A 23,236-nucleotide genomic window follows, 5' to 3' on the forward strand; every position below is an offset into this window, starting at 1 on the left:
ATATAATGAAAAAGCATTATATTTTAAACATTTTTATTTATAAACTTGGCTCAGGTAAGTTACATGTTACATTTTCATTTTTTTGGAATTTTATTCCTTAGTGGGACCTTCAACTTTACCATATCCAACTTTCTTATTTTATGGAGGAGGAAATTGAAGCCCTAAGGGATTTAAGAGCCATGTCCGAGATCACGCTGCAAGTATTGGCAAGGCTGGAACAAGTACCTGAACCTGGCACTTGCCCCTTATCCCCGGTACCTTTTATACTGCTGGGAAGTGGACCTCTGGTCATTGCACTGAGCTGCCTGGGCATCAGACTTTCCGCACAACTGTCCAGTTCAGGTTTGCAATGTGTCCTCTTGTCCAGTGGCTTTATTATATAGAAGCAGCAAAGAAATTGAACACCTGGAATTCCTGAGCTTGGACATCATTACGGAGTTGCTTGATTATTATAAAATGGTTCTGTTTTCATTTTATTTTATTTTATTTTTTAAAGATTTTATTTATTTATTTGACAGAGAGACAGCCAGCGAGAGAGGGAACACAAGCAGGGGGAGTGGGAGAGGAAGAAGCAGGCTCTTAGTGGAGGAGCCTGATGTGGGGCTCGATCCCATAACGCTGGGATCACGCCCTGAGCGGAAGGCAGATGCTTAACCGCTGCGCCACCCAGGCGCCCCCTGTTTTCATTTTAAAGCCATGTACAGACGTGTTTTTTCTTCACTTTGTAACATATACATTTGGAGTTGGAGTTGGCATGCAGTCAAAACCTACGTTAGTTACGTAGTCATTCACTACATTGGAGCAGCTTCCTCTGCTGCCCTAATATTTTTAGATAAAAGCAGGAAGTCTTGTTCCCTTTTCCTCCCTCAGCCTTCATGTCATGTCTTTTTGTTATTCTAGTGTTAAGAAACAGGATCTTGAAAAGCCAAAGATTCCAAATGAGCTGAGCTGTAGTAAAGCCTTGCCTTGGGGTGAAGGCAGGCATGGGGTCAGCCTGGCGCTGGGTCCAGCAGTATTTACAAAAGGCTCAGAACACTGTGTGGTGAAAATTGATAATTGACAATATGAACAAACTTATTTTAATACTGACAAAAAAAATACAAGACGTACTTCCATTAGACTTTTTAAAAAAGATTTTATTTATTTATTTGATAGAGACAGAGGGAGAGAGCCTAAGCAGAGAGAGGGAGAAGCAGACTTCTCAATGAATAGGGAGCCCGATGTGGGGCTCAATCCCAGGACCCTGAGATCATGACCTGAGCTGAAGGCAGACGCCCAACCAACTGAGCCACCCCGGCTCCCATTCCATTAGACATTAATCTCTACAGTGAGATGAGTTTTCAGAGTACGAGTTGCGAAATGTGTTGGTGGCCTTCTTTCTAGTCTCACTTCTTCTCCATGACAGGCATTCCCTCAGTTCTCCATCTACATGGAAAACTCTAGTTTGGTAAGTTTACATGATTGAGAGGTCGCTGATTTTTTATCATATAATAAAGTATTGGGTCACTACAGTTGCTCATTCAGCACACCTCTATCTGGTGCTTACCCGGGGGCCAGGAAGCGTGCTAGGATTTGCAGGTAATGTGGAGATGAGGAAGATGTAGCCTTCCTTTTCAGATGATGTGCTCCTTAGAGAGTACGTTTGCCTCTAATTGTCTTTCTGTCTCCTGGTTCTGCAGTGCTTGTTCGGAAATCTGAACACAGCATGTCTGTGATAATCGTCAAAGAGGGCCTGGGAATTGGAATCCGAAGATGTGGGTTTGAATTCTGGCTTTGGTACTTAACTGTGAGCTGGGGCAAATCATGTGACTTGTCTGTGAGCCACGGTTCCTTGTATGTAAAGCGAGCACGTAAGAGAAGGTATAGGAGATGCCTTCTAATCTGTTATACACCATTGAAGTGGCAAATGTTTTCTTGTTTCTCTTCGCTTATTGATCAGAATAATATTTTCTCACCAGTGGTTCAGAAGAGAAGGAAGCTCTGTTACAATCCTTTCAGTGCTGCCGAATATACTGATAATGGAAAAATAAACAGGGGTGCACTGATTTTTCTGGCCTGTAAACCAAAAAACAGTTTTCAGTGCCAAAAGCTGTGTTTGTCTTGAGAGGCCAAGAATATTTCTGCAGTGTAGGACTGCTTCAGATCCCACGGTGAATCTCTTGGGTAATCACAGGGTTTTGGTTTAGGTTCAGTTGTTTATAGGGCTCGCTTTGCTACAGTGCAGTTTGCTCACCGTGCTCAGTTTCTGCTGGCGTAAAATAACATAGGTTGGCTGGAGGTGGTCTCTCTGGTCAGGGCTAATATGAATTGAACTTGTTCTTCAGTGTGCAGGCACTGGCCAGTTGGAGCAGCGCGCATGTCCCGTAGCCATGCTCTAGAAAGCCCTCTGACCATGACACTTACACAGGGCCCTGGCTCTTCCCCACCAGATTGTTTGGAGTCAGGTGAAAGGTGGCATGAGAGTTTGCCCCTGCCCCCACCATTCATAGCCTTCTTGACTACTGCAGATCCACCCTGCTAAAGTGGGCTACCTTCCTGTTATTTTTCCCTCAGGAGGAAGTTTTTTGGAATGTCTACTCCACCTAAGCTATTTTTCTGTAAAACAAGTCTTCAGGCTGCATTTCTCTGGGTCCCAGATCACCAGAACCAACATGCAGAGGGCCAGGGGATCTGCCCTACAAGCAGAGGTTCAGAGAAGGGGCAGAGTGATCAGATGCTAGTCTGATTGTGTCCTTCCCTGCTTAAAATCCTCTGTGGCTCCCCAGTATCAAATTCAGACTCTTTTTTAACCTACCGAGCCCAGCACGCATGTGGCTTCCACCCCCCTCCAGCTTCATCCCACGCCTTACGTGTGGGCACCTCCAGTACTCACACTTCCAGGGACGAATGACCTCTGGACTTTTGACTGTGCAGTTTTCTCACAAGTGCTCTGCTGAGAATTTCTCCCCAACTTAATCAGCAGAAGTAGCAAAAGAACGTTGATGAAGGTAGAGCTCTAAGAAGAAAGTAGGTAGGTAACTGTTGGAGGAAGTATTTTATGTCTGGAAGAAATGCCCTGAGATTTCTGTGTTTGTGGTATTCCATTACAAGAGAGGGAAAGAGAAGATTAAGATAGGATGAAGGGGTCAAACTGTCAATGTCCTGTCTGACCAGAGGATAGAGAGGTCCCTGTGGGCTATTCTGGAACAGTGTTCGCCCTCCTGGCTGCTGCACTGTGACCCTGGGGACGGGGGAGCTGAAGAAGGAGCAGAGAATGGGTAGCCTCTGGGCTGGAGGAGTGTGCTGGTAGCTGACACAGCCTGTTTTTGCTAAGTACCTGGGGGTCCGAGGCTGCAGAAGTGGCCTCGCCTTAGTGGGCACCTGAAGAAATTACCTTTTTATTGCAAATAAAAGAGCTTTTGGATCTGACGGTGTGCTGCTGAGTGTCAGGTTGGGTGGGACAAATGTGCTTTTCTATGATCAGTTTGATTCCTATTTTGGTCTAGCTTGTTTCGCCTTAACTTACTCTCACGTAGGTCACTAACCTGGAAATCAACTAAGATTGTTGTAACATAACAGTAAAGCTATCACGTATTGAATGTTTACTATGTACCTGGTACTGTTCTAAGTACTTTATGTGTATTAACTAATGTAGTCCTTATGAAAATCCTTTAAGGTTCACCCTTCAGAGTAAGAGTCGAGCCAAGTGGGAGGTTGCACAGTATGCCCAAGGTTTCACAGCTCGTGATCGGAGCGCTCAGATTCAAACCCAGTGGCCTGGTTCCTGAGTCCATACTAGACTTCGCAATTTCTGTATTTTTCATTTTATTTTTTGAGGTTCTTGATGTCATGATTTGTTGTTGTTGTTTATTTGTTTGTTTTTTCAGACAGCTTTCCTGATTGGTCAGGATTCTTTTGACTGTGGCTGACATCAACCCAGTCTAAACCAGCTGAGGCCAGAAGTGAAACTTATGGGCCACTATAAATTGGCTTATAAAACCACAGCACGGGAAGGACAGGGTATGCCAGCTCTGGGGCAAACAAAGTGAGGACTCGCTCTCCCTCCCTTGCTCGCATAGTGTCCTCTTCATTTTCGTGGGCTGTTTTTTTCTGCTTGGCAGGAAAAGTACCCACTAACAGTTGTTGGCCTCACATTTAAAGTTTCTTCAATGGAGAGGGACTGAGCCTCTGCCTTTAATTCCAGTATAGGAGTCCCTGGGAAAGACCAAAATGGGCCTGGCTAGGCGCACCTGCAGCCAGTGGGTGGCTTCCCTGATGGCACAGCGTTCACAGCCCCGGGCGGAGGAGCAGCTCTGACAGGAAGGGACTGCTGCTCAGAGCAAGAGCTGCCCCTGAACTGGGGTCCAGTCCAAACCCCAAATGCTTCTTGGCTTAAGAATGAGTACCACTTGTATGTGTAAGGAGAGTTACTGTTCCTGATTTTCATTCTGGGGCAGTTCGTGTTCTGAGTTATCAGAGAAACTTTCCATTTATTCTGTTTGCTAAGAGAAGAATGGATAACAACTTGTGGGAAAATTTCAACAAGTTTTGAAATAGGAAGGGCTTCCAGTTGACCTCCCTTACTTGTACAGTCTACCTAAGAGATGTGCAAGGACTCTGCTATTGCTCATTACTTCTCTTTTTGTCCAGTCCTTTCATAGTTAGGACGCGTTCTTGATTCTGTTTTTGCCTTCCACTGGTAAGATCATTGTATCCTGTGTTTTTGTGTTTCTGTTTCGTTGGCTAACTGTAACTTGGGTAAGTCATCCAACCTTGTGGGCTTTAATTTTTTCACCTGTTGGGATAGGCTGACTATTGTAACAAACCCCAAAATATGCAAAAGTCTTAACCTTGACAGAAGTTTCTTAGTCACATAAAATTTAAAATAGTGTTCCTGATCACAGTGGAAGACCCTCCTCTAAGTGGCAATTCAGGGACCAAGGCTCCTTCCATCTCTGCCATCTCCAACACATGGCTCCCACGGTCACTGTGCATCTCTGCATGGGCAAGCATGCAGAAGGGGCAAGAGATGAAGGGTGTTGGGGGGTGCTTAGGTGCCAGACCTGGAAGGTGGTCCATGTTCATTTTTCACATTCCATCGGCCACTTGGCCACGCCTAAGTTCACTGAATGCTGGGAAATACAACCTATCTATGTGCCTTGGGAGAAGAGGAACTGGGTTTGAGCAGTTTGCCAGTCTTTGCCGTACCTCTTTGGTAACATCTGTAATTCTTCCCCTTTTCTTCATTCCCATGCACAGCAGTTGTAAGTTTGTGTGGGATTGAGCCCACTCCTAGTTCCTTGGTGGTCCCTAACATCCTCCTTGCCCCAGGTATTGGGTCAGCATTAGATATATAACCCAGGCCTAAGTCCTGTTCCTCTGGTCCCAGTTACTAGTTCCTCGGTAGTCATGTGATCGAAATGGTCTCAACCACACTGCGGAGTGAGTGGGGGCATCTCCCCCCCCTCCCCTCCAGTGAGGACAAAGCCAACTCCTGGGTGGGAACAAACTCAGTTGCAGAGTCACAGAGCCGGGGTCCTGCTGAACCTTGCCTGAAGCTCACGAGACCTCACTCTCAGCTTTGCATTTACATGAGCGATAAATCTATTGTATAATAATTTGAGGTTAATTTTCTTTACTTACAACCAAAAGCTTCCTAACTGATACAGCCTGTGAAATGAAAGGGGAACAGGGAGAAAGAAAGGTAGAGCCTGGATCTCTAAGTTCTGCTGCTTTTTATTGCTAGCATGTCTGTGATGTTTCTTTGAATACCCGGGCCACCCAGGCAGGGTCTGAATTGATGTTAGCCTTGTTTGACTTTCCAATTTCCTGGAATTATAGCTGGGATAACTATGTTCTTTAACATTCTAATTTTTTCTGCCTTTAGACAATGATGTCTCTTTGGATCGAATGGTATATAATTTCATTGACATATCAATTATGACCTTTTATTTGTCTTCTACCAGATTGAACAGAACATAGTTGATGTGCTTTCTTTTCCCCATGTTTCATTTTAGTAACTTCTTAGAAATCAGCTTTTTCATCAAGAAAGTGTATGGAATAGGTTGATCATACACATTGTAAAGTGCATTTGGTTTGTTGCCGAATATTATCTGTATATCATATAGGAATCCTTTATTTCTTGAATTAGAATGTTCTAGGCCCTTTTGGAATTTGAACAGTTTGTCAAATTTGTTGATTTTATAGCCCCTCCATCTTGAAAAAAATGCCATATGGTCTTCCTGAAAGAACATTTTTTTTTTTAAAGATTTTATTTATTTGACAGACAGCCAGTGAGAGAGGGAACACAAGCAGGGGGAGTGGGAGAGGAAGAAGCAGGCTCCCAGTGGAGGAGCCTGATGTGGGGCTCGATCCCAGAACGCCGGGATCACGCCCTGAGCCGAAGGCAGACGCTTAACAACTGCGCCACCCAGGCGCCCCATGAAAGAACATTTTGAGAGAATTACGTGGTATTCAATAAGGCAGTTGGAAAGAAGCTATTACGTATTTCGGAATTGTTGCACAAGAAGCTAATTTGCCATTTAAGAATGCTAAGAAGCCATCAGCGCAGCACACAGACACCTCATAAAGCTATGGTGGCAAATGTAAACTGTGAAAGCCCAGCCTGACTCAGCCCTTTCAGGATATGGAGAACAGCAGAGGGGTGACAAAACTGCATCATTAGAACTGCCCTGCCTTGCTTTGTTTCAAAAGGATTTGAGGTAATTTAAAGAATACTTAGAGTAAGATACAGATGAACAGAGAAGGGAATTGGGGCGAGTGGAACACAGCGGGTAGGCTAAACAGTTAAGTCAGGAGTCAGGTCATGCATGGCAATGCATGCCACAGAGACTTGCCTGGTTGCTGGGGGGGGGGTCCCCCACATTTGGCTCTGAGCTTCCATAGCCTCAACACACAGGAAAACAGTCCCAGAATTCCTGAGATTAGCATAAGCTAGTGCCTCACGAGAAGTATAGTTTCTGAGCCGAGGCCTTAAGAAATTACTCTTCTAGGCCCTTTTTAAGGGATGAGGATCTCAGCAATGTTCCCATGATAAACGTGGTAGTGAGCGCCCCTCAGTGCAAGCTGGGGGCAGAATGCTATACATGGACTTCGGGGTGGGTGGCACAGCCAGTGGGCCCAGCACCCTGCTAATTTGACTCAGGAATTAAAATTTAGTCTGGGAGGATGTGGTATTAGCAATGTTTAATTTTGGCCAATTTTATTTACAAGTGGAGTTCAGTCTTTTCCCAAATCAACCATTTGTAATTTCTCTTTTGTATACTGTCTGTTACTTTGGCCTTTTTGTATTAGAGAACTGGAGGGTTTTCAATTCAGGAATTTAAAAAAGTTAAGGAATATTATTAATCCATTTGTCATTTGTAACAAATAACTTTTTTTTTTCTAGTTTGCCTTCTACAGTTGCTTGTTTTGTTTTTAGGATTGCTCACTGAAATAGGAGGGAGTAAGTGCTGAGAGTGGGAGGTGGGCTGAGCTTGGGGGGAACATTCGGAGTAGCCCCTTTGAGGAGGGGAGAGACTGGTCAGGGCTCTCGAGAAGGCACCGGGCAGCACCTGGCAGCCAGCTGCGGGGTGGACAGCCGCATCTGTAGGCCGCGCTGCGGGGTGTGTGATCTCTTCTTCGGTAGTGTTTGGGGGGAGCGGGCCGATCTGAAGTGGACTTTTGCTCCGCTCACGATGTCCACTAGCTGCCGACGCGGTGGTACGAGCGAGCACGAGCGTGAGGGCTGTGGGCTCGGGTATGAGGGCAGCCGCCGCACAGGGAGAGGCCTGGGGGCTAGGAGAGCTGCGGAGAGCAGGCCTGGCAGCTTTGGCAGCTTGGGGGAAAGGCGCCAGAGGACACGTGCGGATGAGCCCAGTGCCTGTGCGCAGAGCCGCCCGCACAGGGGACTCCGACAGCAGTGCTCCTGCTAGGAGTGAAGGCTGCAGAAGCCCGCGCGGAAAGACTAGCAGAACGACTTAGGCCCTTAGAAACCAGCACAGGGGCCCTGAGAGGGAAGTGGGGGGGGGCGGTTTCGTGTGCTGGTCATGTTGCATCTTGATCTGGGTGCTGCTTGTACAGGTGTGTTCTGTTTGTGAAAATTTATCCATTAATGCGCTTACATACTTTTCTCTGTGTTCGATAAAATGTAACAAAATGAATGAGAAAGAGAAGGGGGGAAAGAGAGAGAGAGAGAGAGAGAGTACACTTTGGTGCCAGACCACCTGTTTTCAAATCTCAGCTCTTTATAGCCAGTTTATAGCTGTGGGGCTTTGGGAAAATTACTCAGTCTCTCTGTGCCTCAGATTTCAAATAATGTAAAATGAAAATAATAATTACACCTGTATCTTAGCAGTGCTGTAAGGAGTAAATGAATTGATTAATGTCAAGCACTCTGAATTGTGTATAGCACATAGTATACACTCCCTAATGTTGCCTGTTATTAGTTATTTCTCTTAACAGTGGTTATTATGAATTCGAATAGATACGAGGAAGACTTGATGCACTGGGCACTTCTGGTCCATTGAGAGCCGGTGAGCATTCTGCCAGATGAAGTCCTGAGTGTAGCTGTGCTTTGGTGCCTGGAGTGGAGGGGGGTGGGCTGTAGGTCGCAGTCACAGTTAAAGTGAAGGAACAGTGAGTTGGTGGTGGTCTTGCCATATGAACCATGATATTGCCCAGGATGACAGTAGGATTTGCAGTGGAGGAGACTGAGCTTGAGGTCAAGGTCCCATGGCATTGCTGAATGGTGTGTGTCTCAGGCCCTGAGGTGGAGGGGCTGGGAGTGCCGGGGGGGGGGCATCCGAAGCTGCCTTCCTCTGGTGGAGGGGCCTGGGTGAGGGCAGCTGTGGCCTGTATGAGTCTTACTCAGGGCTTTTCCAGGAGTCTCGGTGCCTTGGTGCCTGTGCAGTTAGTGGCCCAGAAAGGTGTCAGAAGCCAGGTGATATTTGATGTGTTTGACAGTGAAATATAGGTTAATTGTATCTGCTTTAATATATCTTCAGAATTCCACTCTCATTCTGCTGATAGCTGTAACAGTCTGCCTGGCTCCCTGTCACCACCCTTCTCCTTGAACCTTAGTTAGGTTTGTAACACCAGACCCCTCCGCCTCCTCACTGGATAACCACCTGACCCCTACCCCAATTCAGTTAGAGGAAATTATTACAAGTCCCTCTAGTTCCACACTCTGGGACTTAGTCCCATTTCTAATACCTGGACCTTGTTGCCGTGGACCTATTCCTGTCGTAAATTCTACTGTCCGGTATGGGTCTTGCTCTTCTAGCCTAGCCTGGCCACCTGCCAGGGCCCCGGTTTCCCCACAGTGAAGGCCTCCTTTGCATTCATCCTTTCCTTTTCTGATCCCAGGTTCACGGATGAGGTCCTACCACCGTACGCGGACTTCCTCTCCACACTGACATGTCTGCCTGAATCTTTTGCTACCACCCCATCCTGCCCCACCCTCAGCCTGCCCCACCCTCAGCCTGCCCCACCCTCAGCCTGCCCCACCCTCAGCCTGCCCCACCCTCAGCCTGCCCCACCCTCAGCCTGCCCCACCCCATCCTGCCCTTGCTTGCTGAGCCACCCGCCTTTTGCTGAATCTCCTAAAGCGGTGTCTGCCAGCATTGTTTGTTGGGGATACAGTGCTCTTCCTGACGAAGGGAGCCTCCCTGTCCCGGTGTCTGAGCAGCCAGGCACCTACTCCACCTTAGTAAGCCTGTGAGATTGCCCAGCCACCTCCTCCCCGGCCAGTCTGTCCTTTGTCTTCAGGGCTCCTGTTTTGACAATGGGCACATGGGAGGGACAGGTTTTGAGTCCTGTAAAAAGAAAAAGGAAGGAAGTGTCCTTCACACAATTTCTGCCCCCTTTTCCTTGTTCTTCCTGGGGTGTCTCTGTGTTTGTGTATGATGTTTTGTTGTTTAGGGGCGGGGGATGTTCATAGTGGAGAAGGGTGGGCGGTTTGAAGAGCGGTTTTTACTTTGTGCCTCGGCAAAGAAGTCTAAAAAGCTAGCCTGGAGAGCATTCTAGCTCTCTCCTCTCTGCCTTCTAATATCATACAAGTGACATAAAAACTCAGCCTCTTTTCTAAGTGACTATTAGAAAGCCATTTGGGGCTGCAGGTGATCTGGAATATTTTATAATCAGACCAAAAAATACTGTCCCTAAATGTTTGTTTCTTATGACCTGGAAATAAGGATGTTACAGATCTCTCTTTGTAATGGAATTTATTGTCTTAAGCCTTTACCCATTGTAAAATTTAGGAATTTGGGGTGGTAAATAATGAAATTCATGTAAAGGAGTATATGTGGGGAGTTCAGGCCAGAGAAAGGACCCTTAGTCCTTGTTTTTTTCATGGCCAATTTTCATCAAAAGTTTAGATTTTCTCTGGACTATGATAGGTTATTCTGTTATGACAAAAACCAGCCAAACAAGAAACAAATGTTGTATGCTGTTAGTAGGAATGTAAATTGGTAAAATTACTTTGGAAGACTGTCTGGCAATATTTACTTAAGTCCAACATAGGCATGTTTTACCCACCAATTCTCCTCCTAGGTATACACCCAACAGAGAGGTGTATGTATGTTCACCAAAGTCATATACTAGAATGTTCATAGCAGTGGTACTCATAGTAGCTAGAATCAAGAAGTAACTCGAGTCCATGAAAAGAGTAAGTTGTGGAATAAGCATATAGCGAACTACTCTGTGGCAGGAAAAATGGAAGAACCATGGCTACCCGTGGCAGCGTGGATGAGTTTCACAAGCAAGGATTGGGTGAACGAAGCCAGGCAGAAAAGATTCCATATGCTGTATTATATGATTTATACAAAGTTCAAAATCAGGCAGAGGTGTGGTTTTGGGAGTCAAAATGGTGCTGACCTTAGGGGAAGAGGGCAGAGAGTGACTTGGAGAAGGCCTAAGGGTTTCCGTGTTTGGTAGTGTTTGATTTCTTGACCTGGATGGTAATTATGTGGGTGGGTTCGTTTTGTGACAATTCACCAAGCTACATACTTATGACTTATATTCTTTTCTGTGAGTATGTTAACCTTTGGGAAAAATTTGTATTAAAAACCTCAGTATGTTCTATTTGAGCCAGAGTTTTCATGAATGTGTCTGTCCCTCTGGTCCTCGGACTTGGCGTGTACTATTGCCTCAGTCTAAAGTACTTTTTTACTTTCTTTTCACTCAATTCCTGTTCCGTCTTTGGGTCTCCCTTCCCCACACATGCAGGGTCCAGGTCCCCACTGTATGCTCTGTCGGCACCCTGTTCTGGAGCACAGCTCGGATTTCACGTCGCTGAGTCTTTGATCGCCTCTCCTCCCGTTCTGCAAGCTCGAGGAGAGTAGAGAGGCTGGGCCCGACTCTGCCAGCCCTGTGCCTCCCCAGGGCCCACACCCCCTGGTAGTTAATAAATGAATGAACCGAATGGACTGACTGCAGAGAGAGCTGCTTTTTTCTTGACCCCTTTCCAAGTTAGTTTGGGGAAGGGCGAGCTTGAAGGAGCTCTGAGGTTGAAACCCTTCTGAAGTTGCATGGAACGTTGTCGAGACTGTAGTGACTTCCATAGCCTTAACGTGTGACCTGCAGGAAAACTTCTCCGCTGAAAGAGCAATGTTGGCTAGTCAGTCGGTGTCCCTTAACCTAGTTCTGTGTTCTGTGCCCACTAGTCATGTTCTTGAGAACAAACAGTTTATATATGATGACTTCATTTGTTCTGGCTTTTCTCATGACAATCCTAAGGTCAAGCCTATTTTAAGCCTGAGAAATATGTCCTGGAAGTTAGTTCCAGAGTCCCTATTTCCTTTTTCTTTCCTTAGCATGGAAATCTTGGCCGTCTTCCCCATCCCTGCCCCCCCGAACTGTTCTCAGAAACAACTTTCAAAGTAACGTAAATATCCTCTATGTTGATTTTGTGTGTGTGTGTGTGCACTTTAGTTGTACTTTTTCACCTAGATCTGGGGAAACAGCACGTTCTCACTTACCATTCTAACCTGACAGAAGGAACCGCAAAGCCCTGCTCAGATGGACCCAGAAAGAGGAAGAATTTAAGACAGTACATTTGCACTTTATTTGTTGGGTGATTTTTGTCGGGTGTTTTCCTCTTCTGTGAAGTGGTTGGGAGATGGGCTTTGGAGCCTGACACTATGGTTATTCTGAGTCCCAGCCCTGCCATCCCCTGCTTTCTGACCTGTAGCAAGTCACGTAACCTCTCTGGGCCTAAGGTTTTTCTTTGTAACATGTAACAAGATTGTATTAAATTATGAATGTAAAACAATCTGTTCAATGCTTAAAAAGTTGTAAACACTTAACAAAGAGTAGTTACCTAAAATGGAAGATTCAATTTTTTTAAAAAATATTTTATTTATTTATTTGACAGAGATAGAGACAGCCAGCGAGAGAGGGAGCACAAGCAGGGGGAGTGGGAGAGGAAGAAGCAGGCTCATAGTGGAGGAGCCTGATGTGGGGCTCGATCCCACAATGCCGGGATCACGCCCTGAGCCGAAGGCAGACGCTTAACTGCTGTGCCACCCAGGCGCCCCGGAAGATTCAATTTTGTTGTTTGAAAAAGACTGGTTTTAACTTATAGTATCTGTTAGACTTTAAAAATTAGATTAGGGCTTTCTTTCTAAGAACATATTTGGAAATTAATTTTGTGATTTATAAATGATTATACAATACCTGATCATACGATTTACCCTTGGGAACAAGGAAGGAAATATAGTAGCATTACAGTGGTTCATATGCTACCCCCCCCCCCCCCACCCCTTTTCTCTGAAAACAAATAAGAGAGAAATTTGGAGCATCTGATCCACTGTTAACTCTAATGATTGTTTCCTGAAGAACAGTCCCATCCAGAGTCACGCAGAAATCTGGGATATGAATTGGAGCTTTGAGGTCTTGTCATTTTTTTCCTTCCTTCAGCGATTTCTGGTTGCTTAGCATTAAGGGCCACACTAATGACGCTGCGTTTGTTGGTGAGCAAAGGGGGAAGCGGAGAGGTGCTTCACAAGGGATAGAAGATGGTATTTACATACATAATTTGCAGATTTGGACCTTAGAAGCTTTGGTTCTGATGGGCTGGATGGAGAAATTTCAAGGTCAGAAGGGCTTTGAGGTATGGTAGAAAGAAGGGACTTTCTGTATCCTGCTTTAACTACTGTGCAACTTGAAAAAGTTGATCCTTTCTCTATCATTTTTCTCGATTTTTCTTATTTGCAGAATAGGAATAGTTCTACCTGATAGAGTTTTTTGAGAGGATCGGGATAACCTTTGACACCCTTTTCCTAAGAGACTGTGAGATACGTGTAAAGAGTTTTTATTTGCTCTTTCTTTTTCCATTTAACCTTATCGTCTGCTCTGACAAGAATAAAGGAATTGTTTAAAGAATTCTCTGTAATTAGCCAACTTACTATTTTGAAATATTTTGTTGTGGAGAATTTACAATTTGTATAAAAGGAGAGAAAAGGGTGTTACATTTGTTGTGTAACAAATCACCCCAAAATTCTGTGGGTCAGGAATTTGAGAACTGCTTGGGTGGGCGGCTCTGTTCATGGTCTCGTGTGAGGTTGCAGCTAGGTGTTGGCTTGGGCTGCAGCCATCCAAGGGCTTGACTGGGCCAGAGGATTCGCTTCCAAGGTGGTTCCCTCATGAGGCTGGCTAAGTGAGTGCCAGATGTCTTGGGTGGGGGCCCAGCTCCTCTTGATGTGGGCCGTCTTCACGGGGCTGCTCAAGTGTCTTCAAGACATATTAGCTGGCTTCCCCCAGAGACAGTGATCCTGTACACGAGCACCGAAGATTACAGTGCCCTTTCTGACCTACTCTGGGAACTTGTGTATGGTCGGTTCGGCCATATTTTATTGGTTACATAGTAGATCTGCCCTCGTTCAGCTAAGGAAGAGACCATGCAAGATCTTGTGATGATCACTGCATCTTTAATTCATTAATGGTTGCTAATGGTAATATTCCATCGTTCCTTCCTCTTTTAATACTGAAATACTTTATAAAGAGAAACTTGCCCTCATTAACTATGTGATAAAATTTAATAGCATACATAGGACAATGCTTTTTTCTTGCCCTTCATTTACCAGTTTGCAGAATAAGGATTTGGTTCTCTAGCGGCCTTCAAAGGGGACCAGTTAAATTGTATTTTTTTTTGAATCCTTATGAACTCAAGGATTTTAACATATTTGATGTGTTTCAGCCTTTTGCATTTAATCTGTTTTGATGTGCAGATATTGTACCCCTGTTAGATAAGTAGCATACTAAACGTATTACTCTTTACCTCGCTCTGCGCACTTAACAGTATATCCTTGAGATCATGCCATCGTTGTATGGACAGGAATTCCTCTTCAAGAATTGAGATCTAATTCATATACTCACCCCATTAAAGTGTACAGTTAAGTGTTTTCTTAGTGGTAATGGTTGCACAACTTTATGAATACACTATCTTGCATAATTCTAGAATATTTTCATCACAGAAACTCTGTAGCCATTAGCAGTCAGCCTCCATTCACTCCGGCCCCTCTCACCAGCGCCCAAACCCCTGGCAAACCCCAGTGTGCCTTCTGTCTCTTTGGATCTGCCCATTCTGGACATTTCATTTCATTTTATTTATTTTTTAAATAGTTTTTATTTATTTGAGAGAGCGTAAGCAAGAGAGAACATGAGTGGGGGGAGGGACAGAGGGAGAGGGAGGAGCAGGCTCCCTGGGGCTCGATCCCAGGACCCTGAGATCATGACCTGAGCCGAAGTCAGACACTTAACTGAGAGCCTCCCAAGTGCCCCTGGACATTTCATTCTAATGGAATCATACACTTTCTGGCCTTTGTGTCTGGCTTCTCTTACGTAGCATCATGTTTTCCAGGTTCATCCATGTTGTAGTTTGCCCCGGTTGCTCTTTTGTTTTTGGAGTGGCACACTGCTCCTGGGCCAGTCCACCACACCTTACTTAGCCAACCAGCCTCTGTTGGTGCACAACTGGATTGTTTCTAGATTTATTACTAGATGGCCTTGTGCATATATTATTTATTATTATTATTATTATTATTATTATTGGCCAGTGTACCCTTTGGATAGATTCCTACAAATGGGATTGCTGGGCTAAAGGATAAGTGCATATGTAATTTTGCTAGTTGTTGCTGAATTCCCCCCTATAGGGGTTGTACCATTTCGCATTTTTCACAAGCAGGGTATCAGAAATTCTGTTTCCCTACTGTTTTGCTTCAGAGTAGGATTTTGTGGTATCTCACTGTAGTTTTGACATTTTATTTGTATTTCTCATATAATGATTGATATTATTGGACATCTATCTTTTCACATGGTTAAGGGTCATTTATGTTTTTCTGTGAATTGTTGTTCTGTTCTTCTAGAGCCCTTCTCCAAAGGGTTGTCTTTTTCTTCCATTTTTGGATGCCATTTCTCTATTACACATATTTTAATCATTTTCCTTCTTACTTTGCTGAAGGTGTCTTGTCATTCAAATTGTAAAATTTTTGTGTAATTCTGGTGATACTTTTTCTTATTGTGTCTGGAGTTTAAGTCATAGTGGGAAAGTTTCCCTCATTGCGAGGTTGTTAAATATTTACCCATGTACACATCCTGGTGTGTGAAGAATAGATCCATTTCCCCCCCATACTGCTACTGAATTATTCCCAGCACCATTTATTAATAAGTCTGTTTTCCCCACTGTTTTGACATGCTACCTTTATGATAAATTTCATATAAAATTGGATCCATTTGTGGATTTTCTATTCTTTTCCATTAGTCTCTATGTCTAATTGTGTGCCATTGCTATGCTTTTTTTTTTTTTTAAGACTATTAGAGAGAGCACGCGCTCATGAGCACGAGTGGGGGTGCGGTAGGAAGAGGGAGAAGCAGACTCCCTGCTGAGCAGTGAGCCCAACTGGGACTCAGTCTGAGGACCCTGGGATCATACTTGAGCTGAAGTTAACTGACTGAGCCAGCCAGGTGCCCTTGCTATGCTTTTTAAATATCTGGTAAGGCTAACCTTCCTCATTTCTTTCCTTATTCTTACTTATTTGTTACAGATGAACTTTATAATCTGCTTGTTTAGCTCTGGAAAAAAAAAACTTGAAGTTATTTTTTTGGGGTTGTGTTAAATTTATAGATTAGTACAGGGGGGACTGACATCTTTATGATGTTTGTGTATTGCTACCCAAGAATATGGTATGTCTTTCCATTTGCTCGTATTTGTTGTTTTTTGGGGCAGCATTTTTATACCTCTCTTCAGAGGTTCTTCTTATGCTTCTGCTTAGATATTTTATTACTTTTTTGCTTTCATAAGTAGGGTTTTCTCTTCACTGTATTTTCTAACAGAATTCCCCTTTTGTAATTGAAGCCTATTGATTTTGATATATTTGTTGTGTAGCCTTCTAAATCTCTGATTTGTCATACTTTATCAATTCTTTTGAGTTTTCCAGACATATCATTATATTATTTGTGAATAGAGTTTTACTTCTTTCCCAATTCTTAGAACACTAATTGCAGTCTCTTATCTAGTTGCATTGGATAGCATCTCCAGGGCAGTGTTAGCACCGTAGAAAACTGTTACTGTATAATTCTAATTGTGAGAATAGTTGCATAGAAAAAAATATTAAATGGTGTTTGAAAAAGGAAACCTGAGTCTTCATCATCGTGTGATACTGCTGTATCAACATCTGGTTATAGGGTTTGCTGTGATGGGGGCAAATATCCTTGCCTAGCTTCAGTGAAATGCCTCAGTGACATACGTCACTTCAGCTCACAGTGTGTTGGGTAGACCTAGTCAGCGGCCTGACTGTAAGGAGTAGGGAGGGTAACCCTCCAGTGTGTCAAGAAAGAGGAGAACCAGATACGGGTAAGCATTTAAAGGTCTCTGCCACAGTTGAGGACCTCTTTTAGTGCTAATTCTTTAAAATTTTCAGTTTCTTCTATAGTTACTGGCCTGTTCCGGTTTTATTCTACTTTTATAAATTTGTTTATTTCCAGAAAATTGTTGATGTCATTAAGATTTTAAGCTATATTTGCAACGTATCTTGAATAAGCATGGTTTGATGGGCATTTCAAAATGATGACCTTGATTTTATATCTCCATAAAGCTGGGGATAAAATCACTATGGCTACTCTGGAAAAATGGGTCACAGGGGCACAAAAGTAGCAGCGGACTAACCAGGTTTCTGCTGCTGTCCAGTCGGAGAGGTCGTCTGTGTGTATGTGGCAGTAGCCGTAGGTGTGGAGGGATGTGGGCAAACTCGGTATATTTTGGAGGTGGAATCTAGTGGTGCTATACCGAGGAGCAGGCAGGCTGTTTCTTGCTGTTTCAGACAAGATAAGGTATTTATGCCAGATGTAGGTCAACACACTGGTTTCTTAATTGAGAATATCTTGCTGTTTTCTTTTTTTTTTGTGTGGTTAATTCACATGCTGGCTTAAACTCTTCATTTTATCGTGGGCCAGTGACTATAGGCCCATGGGCCACACTGTCAGTCGTAGGGTACCAAGTCTACTATTTCCATGGTAGGACATGCCAAGATTTTATTTAACCAGTCTCTTACTGGTGGACATTTAGATGGTTAGCACACCTTGCCCCAACACCCCTGCCCCAAATCTTCTTTGACATTAGAAGTAAGTCCTATTGCTATGAAATCCTATTTATACAATTACGTGTACACTTTTTGTGACTGTTTAGGACTGTTCCTGGGAAAAAATAAAGATTTTGGAACATATGACAAACTAATCTCCAGAAAACTTGTTACCCACTTACAGAGACAAATTTTTGCTATCCTTTTTTTTTTCCAAAAAATCTTTGCTATTTTAGATGACAAATAGCATTATTTGAATATCTATTTCTTTGATTACTAGTAAGATTGAATTTTTGTCATGTGTATTTTGGAGTTGATATTTCCTTTGCCAATTCTCTATGGTCTTCTTTTTTTCTTTTTTTTAAGATTTTATTTATTTATTGAGAGAGAGCACAAGTGCGAGCCGGGCGGGGGAGGGGCAGAGGGCAAGGGAGAAGCAGACTCCCTGCTGAGCAGGGAGCCAGACCACGTGGGGCCCGATCCCAGGACCCTGAGATCATGACCTGAGCTGAAGGCAGATGCTTAACTGACTGAGCCACCCAAGTGCCCTCAATTCTTTATGTTCTTTGATTATTTTTATTTTGGAATATAAGTACCATTTATGAAGGATATTAGTCTTTGACCCTATAATGGCAATATTTTTCTCCATTTTTAAAATAGAGTTTCATTTTTTTGCTTCATGTAGAAAGTTGTCCTTTTTCCAGAGGCTGCTAGCAGCATAGTTCCTTGTGTGGGGGTGGTCATGGCTCCTGGCTTCCTTGTCTCAAGAGGCCGGCCTCCACAGGCAGCGTGTTCCCTGAGTCCACCATGCTGGGGGAGGGGGGGAGACTTGGGAATTCAAAGCTCTTGTGTCAAGGAAATTTGCATGGGTGATAGAGGATATTAAGGGATTATTTTTTATTTAGTTAGTTGTAGTGGAATTGTGGTTGTGAGGAGAAGTCTGTACATACACTAAAGTATTTCAGGGTGAAAAATGTCAGAGAGTTGCTTTAAAAAACTATAGCACTCTCTTCGCCACATCTACTGTGAGAAAGGATAAAGACCATTCTCAGCAGTCAGACTGTCGACATTCCAGAAAATGTTGACATCACTCTGAAGGGACGCACTGTTATTGTGAAGGGCCCCAGAGGAACCCTGTGGGGGGGACTTCAATCACTTCAGTGTAGGGTTCAGTCTCCTCAGAAAGAGGAGGCTCTGAGTTGACAAATGGTGGGGAAATAGTATGAATTGTAGCCAGTTCTTTTCTGTCTGTAGTCACGTATGGAATGTGATTAAGGGCATTAAACTGGGCTTCCATTACAAGATGAGGTCCATGTAGGCTCTCTTCCCCATCAGTGTTATTTGGGAGAATGGTTCTCTTGTTGAAATTCAAAATTTCAAGGTGAAAAATACACCTGCAGGGTTTGGCTGAGGCTAGGTGTTGCTTGTTCAGTGTCTCAAGCCCAGGAAGATGAGTTAATGCTTGAAGGAAATGACGTTGAACTTGTATCAAACTCAGTTGCTTGGATTCAGCAAGCCACAACAGTTAGAAACAAGGATATCAGAACATTTTTGGGTGGTGTCTATGTTTCTGAAAATGGAACAGTTCAGCAGGCTGGTGAGTAAGATTTAAGTTGTTCCTCTGTAGAAACAGTAAGATGCCAGATGATTTTTCAAACTTATTCGTGATATTTTATTATTAAGATTTTTTCATTATACATTTATTTTAATAATACAGGTTCAAAGTGGCAGGTAAAGCATAAAATCTCTAACTGCCTCCTTTTTTTTGTTTTTTTTGCTTTATTTTGTTTCCAAGTGTTTAAATTCCAGTTAGTTAGCATACAGTGTATCATTAGTTGCAGGTACAGGTAGAATTTCGTGATGCAGCACTTGCGTGCGACACCCGGTGCTCCTCCCCACAAGTGCCCTCCTTAATCCTCATTCCGTGTGATATCTTACAGATGCAATAAAAGCTGTATTGATTTGGGGCTTTTTCTTAAACCAGTAATTCTTTCCAACTATTTGGCAAGTAAACCATTCAGAAATTTAAACAAAACAAAACAACCCCTCCCCAAACTATAGCAAAAAAGGGATAGATGTAGCAAGTGTGTCAAAATTATAGTAATTGAATCTGGGTGACGGGCATATGGAGGCTCTTTATACTATTCTTTATTTTTGTGTATGTTTGTAAACTTTCATAATAAGACATTTTGGAAAAGCTCTTGGGTCTTTGGAGGGCTTGGTGTGGGGGGCGGCTCTTTAGAGTCCTTGTGGCCGGGGTCCTCTAGACCCTTTCTCCTGGCACTGTGCAGGTGATGTGGTGATTCAGACCAGAAATGGAGCCCCCATTAAAGTCAGGGACGAGGCCAAGAAGGAGGCTCATTATTGCCTCTTTATTTAAATGTCCACAGCCATTTGCAAATAATACATATTCTCTCTCAGGTACAAAGTTCTAAGTATATCAGTTAAATTAAGCTTATTAATCTTCCAAATCCTGTCTGTGTTTATTTTGTATGTGCCCAGTCTGCGGAAGAAGGAGAGTGGCATTTTGAAGTCCTCCGCCATAGTTGTGGTTTTGGCCGCTTTCTCCTTGTACTTCTCACAATTTGGGGCTTAAACAAAAAGCTATTTTTAAATTTTGAAATAATCTCAGACTTACAGAAAAGTTGGAAAAAATGTAGTGCAAAGAATTCCTGATACTCCTCACACAGATTGCCCAAATGTTCCCATTTTACCGTGTGCTGTTACCATTTATTCTCTGTCTGTATCTGTATTATTATTTTTGGAATCATTTGAAAGTAAATTGCAGACACGATGTCCCTTTACCCTTGAATACTTCAGTATGTATTTCCTCAAAACAAGGACGTTTTTTATAATCAATACTTATCTCAAAATCATGAAATTAATATTGTTACAATACTGTTACTTATTCCATAAATCTTACTCAAATTTCACCAGTTGTCTCACTAATTTCCCTTATAACAAATGAAAAATTATTATTTTTAAAGATTTGCCTACCCATTTGAGAAAGAGAGAGAGAGCATGAGTGGGAGGGACAGATGGAGAGGGAGAGAGAATCCCAAGCAGACTTCTCGCTGAGCATGGAGCCCGACGTAGGGCTCGATCCCACAACACTGAGATCAGGACCCAAGCCGAAACCAAGTGTTGGATGCCCAACTGACTGCACTACCCAGGCACCCCAAGGGAAATTGTTTTTTAATCTAGGATTCAATCCAAGATCACCCATGTACTTGTCATGTCTCTTGTGTCTTTAATCAGAGAATGTCCCTTGGTGTTTATATTGGGATCTAGACATTTTGGAAGAGCACAGGCCAGTTATTTGTAGAATTTCCTTATTTTAGCTTTGTCTGCTGTTTCCCCAGGATAGATTCAGGTTATGCATTTTTGGCTGGAATACCACAGACATGATGTTATGGCCTTCTCGGTGCATCATACCGGACAGCACATTATGTCCCTTTTTCCATTCCTGCTGCTGTTCACTGGGATTCCTTGATTAAGATGGTATCTTGTGGGTTTCCTCACTATTTCCTTTTTCTCATTAAACTTTCACCAACTAGTTTTATCATCCATCGATGATTTTTGCCTGAAACATTTATTACCATAATGGTTACCAAATGGTGAGTTTTAAATCCTGGCTAGTGTGTTTTGACTTGCTAGATTGTTATTCAGCAACTTGCAGTCAGCCTTAGGTCTTTTAATTGAGATATACAATGGCGTTATGGCCAAGAGCAGTTGTACTCCAACATCAGTCCAGACACATGCATGCGTGCTTCACATTTCTCCTTAGAGAAGACCTGGCTGGCTCCAGTTCTACGCCTCCTGTGGTTTGGGTACCAAGCTGCCTCTGCCTGTCCGCTGTCCTCTCAGCTCCAGCACTATTCCACAGCCTAGCAGTGACATCTGGGTATGGGGTACTGGGAGTGGTTTCGTGTGATGTCTGTGGCACAGAACCTAGCGTATCAACTAGAAGAAACCAGCTGAGGCTGCTTTTTTCAGAAGGGTCTGTGGCAGCGTAGCATGTCATGGATTTCCATCTAATGGAGTCTGGGGAAGATTTGTCCATTTTATTGAATGGCAGATAGATGCGCACGTTTTCGTGCTCAAGGGAAGGAGTGTGTAGAGGAGAGATTGCTGGTTAGACAGAGGGGACTGTTGTTGGGATCCTTGCAGAGGGGGTCTTAGGTGTAGGATGAGCTCTGGGCAAGAGGAAGGACATTTCTTTTAGGAAGACATTGGAAGAAAGGAAGTGTACTTGGAAGTGAATGCCACCATTTTTGCAGGTTAGGAGTAGGCACAAATTTTAAGGAGTTGTTATTGCCTGATTGCTTTATTTTTCTTTATGAAATAGAAGTGTGGTCCTATCGTAAGAGTGGGGGGACACAAACTGTGAAGACCTCATTGAATAGGCAAAGAGTTGTGGGGAGATAAGAGCTATCTGGGGACTATAGAAAGATTTCCAAGCACCTGGGGGTGGAGACATGCATACTTGGTGGCCTCAGTCTACAAAGCTGTGTGGTTTTCTCCAGTAGTGCCCAGCATCTCAGGTGTAGAAACATAGGAAATGAACAGTTGGGTTGATTAGGGCACATAATTTGCCCCACATTGTGTTAGCAAGGAAAGGGAGGTGGGAGAGCAGAAGGTGGAATGAGAGGGTAGCACTTTGTCAGGAGAGGTAGTTCGTACAGGATGGGAGAGGTGATAAATTGGGAAGAAAGAAAAAGTGAATGGATTGGAAGTCAGAGAATTTTAAGAAGAAGAATAAGGGTTCCACTGAGCTGGCAGGATGGATGTATTGGTCAGAGAGTAGGATATTGGAGTTGAGTGTTTCCATTGTGGGACAGTTGTGGCTGATGAGGGGCTGGAATGGAGTAGGGTGGAGGTGAAAATCACAGGGTTGTAACAGAACCCGTGGAAGTTGCTGGATGGCTTATTTACATGGATGTTCACAGCAGGTTGATGGTAGGACATTGGTGGAGAGGGGATGACCATGTTTCAGGTGTTCAGAGAGGTACTTGGAATATTCAGAGAAGGAGGCAGAGGTGAGCAGAAATGAAGCATGACGTCAGCATGGCATTTTGTCTGCCGAGGGATCGGGATGGCTGGATATGGAAGTATGCCAGAACTGGCTGTCTCCAAGCCTCCAAAGATGCCTGGGAGCTGGTGGAGAGAGGCATTTGTTTTCCAGACTTTCCAAACAGTGATTGGTCATCAGATCTTTGCTGGTTATTTCTTCTTCCTGTAGCCCCCTTCCTGCCTGGCTAACTTCTGCTGGCCCTTCAAGAATGAGATCACTTCTCTGAAGAATCTTTCTTGAATGCTGTGGTCTGTGCTTCCCTCTAACTTAGCAGGTAGCATCTACCATATTGTCATTGTCTGCTTTTCATTCTCTCCTCTAGACCGTGCCATCCTTGATGGAGGTAGGGACTGTATCTTTGCAACTCTGGCATAGTGCCTGGCACCTGTTTGGTTGAACTGTATGAAATTGCTACTTAGTAAATGAATTTGGTCTGGGTTGTTATTTCTCCCCCTAATGGGTGACTTTCTTTTGTCAGCTCATCTGGAATCTTTTCTGAAGTCACACGGCCCTTTCTTAGTTTGGCCTTAGCCAGATGCCATGCAGATGAACAGAGTTGTTTCATAGTGACCAACTATAATTTCTGTGCAGGCCACAGTCCATCTGT

General features: G+C 43.7%; 1 protein-coding gene and 1 pseudogene across 1 annotated transcript in view; both read left to right on the forward strand.

The window, feature by feature from the left end:
- The window catches only part of LOC113263530 (60S ribosomal protein L9-like), a 34,356-nt pseudogene extending 12,051 nt beyond the window's left edge, over window positions 1–22,305 (forward strand).
- The window catches only part of PDE8A (phosphodiesterase 8A), a 156,651-nt gene that overhangs the window by 17,366 nt on the left and 116,049 nt on the right, over window positions 1–23,236 (forward strand). The window lies entirely within an intron of this gene.

The sequence above is a fragment of the Ursus arctos genome, unplaced genomic scaffold, assembly GCF_023065955.2.
Source record: "Ursus arctos isolate Adak ecotype North America unplaced genomic scaffold, UrsArc2.0 scaffold_28, whole genome shotgun sequence".
In the NCBI taxonomy this organism is placed as follows: domain Eukaryota; kingdom Metazoa; phylum Chordata; class Mammalia; order Carnivora; family Ursidae; genus Ursus; species Ursus arctos.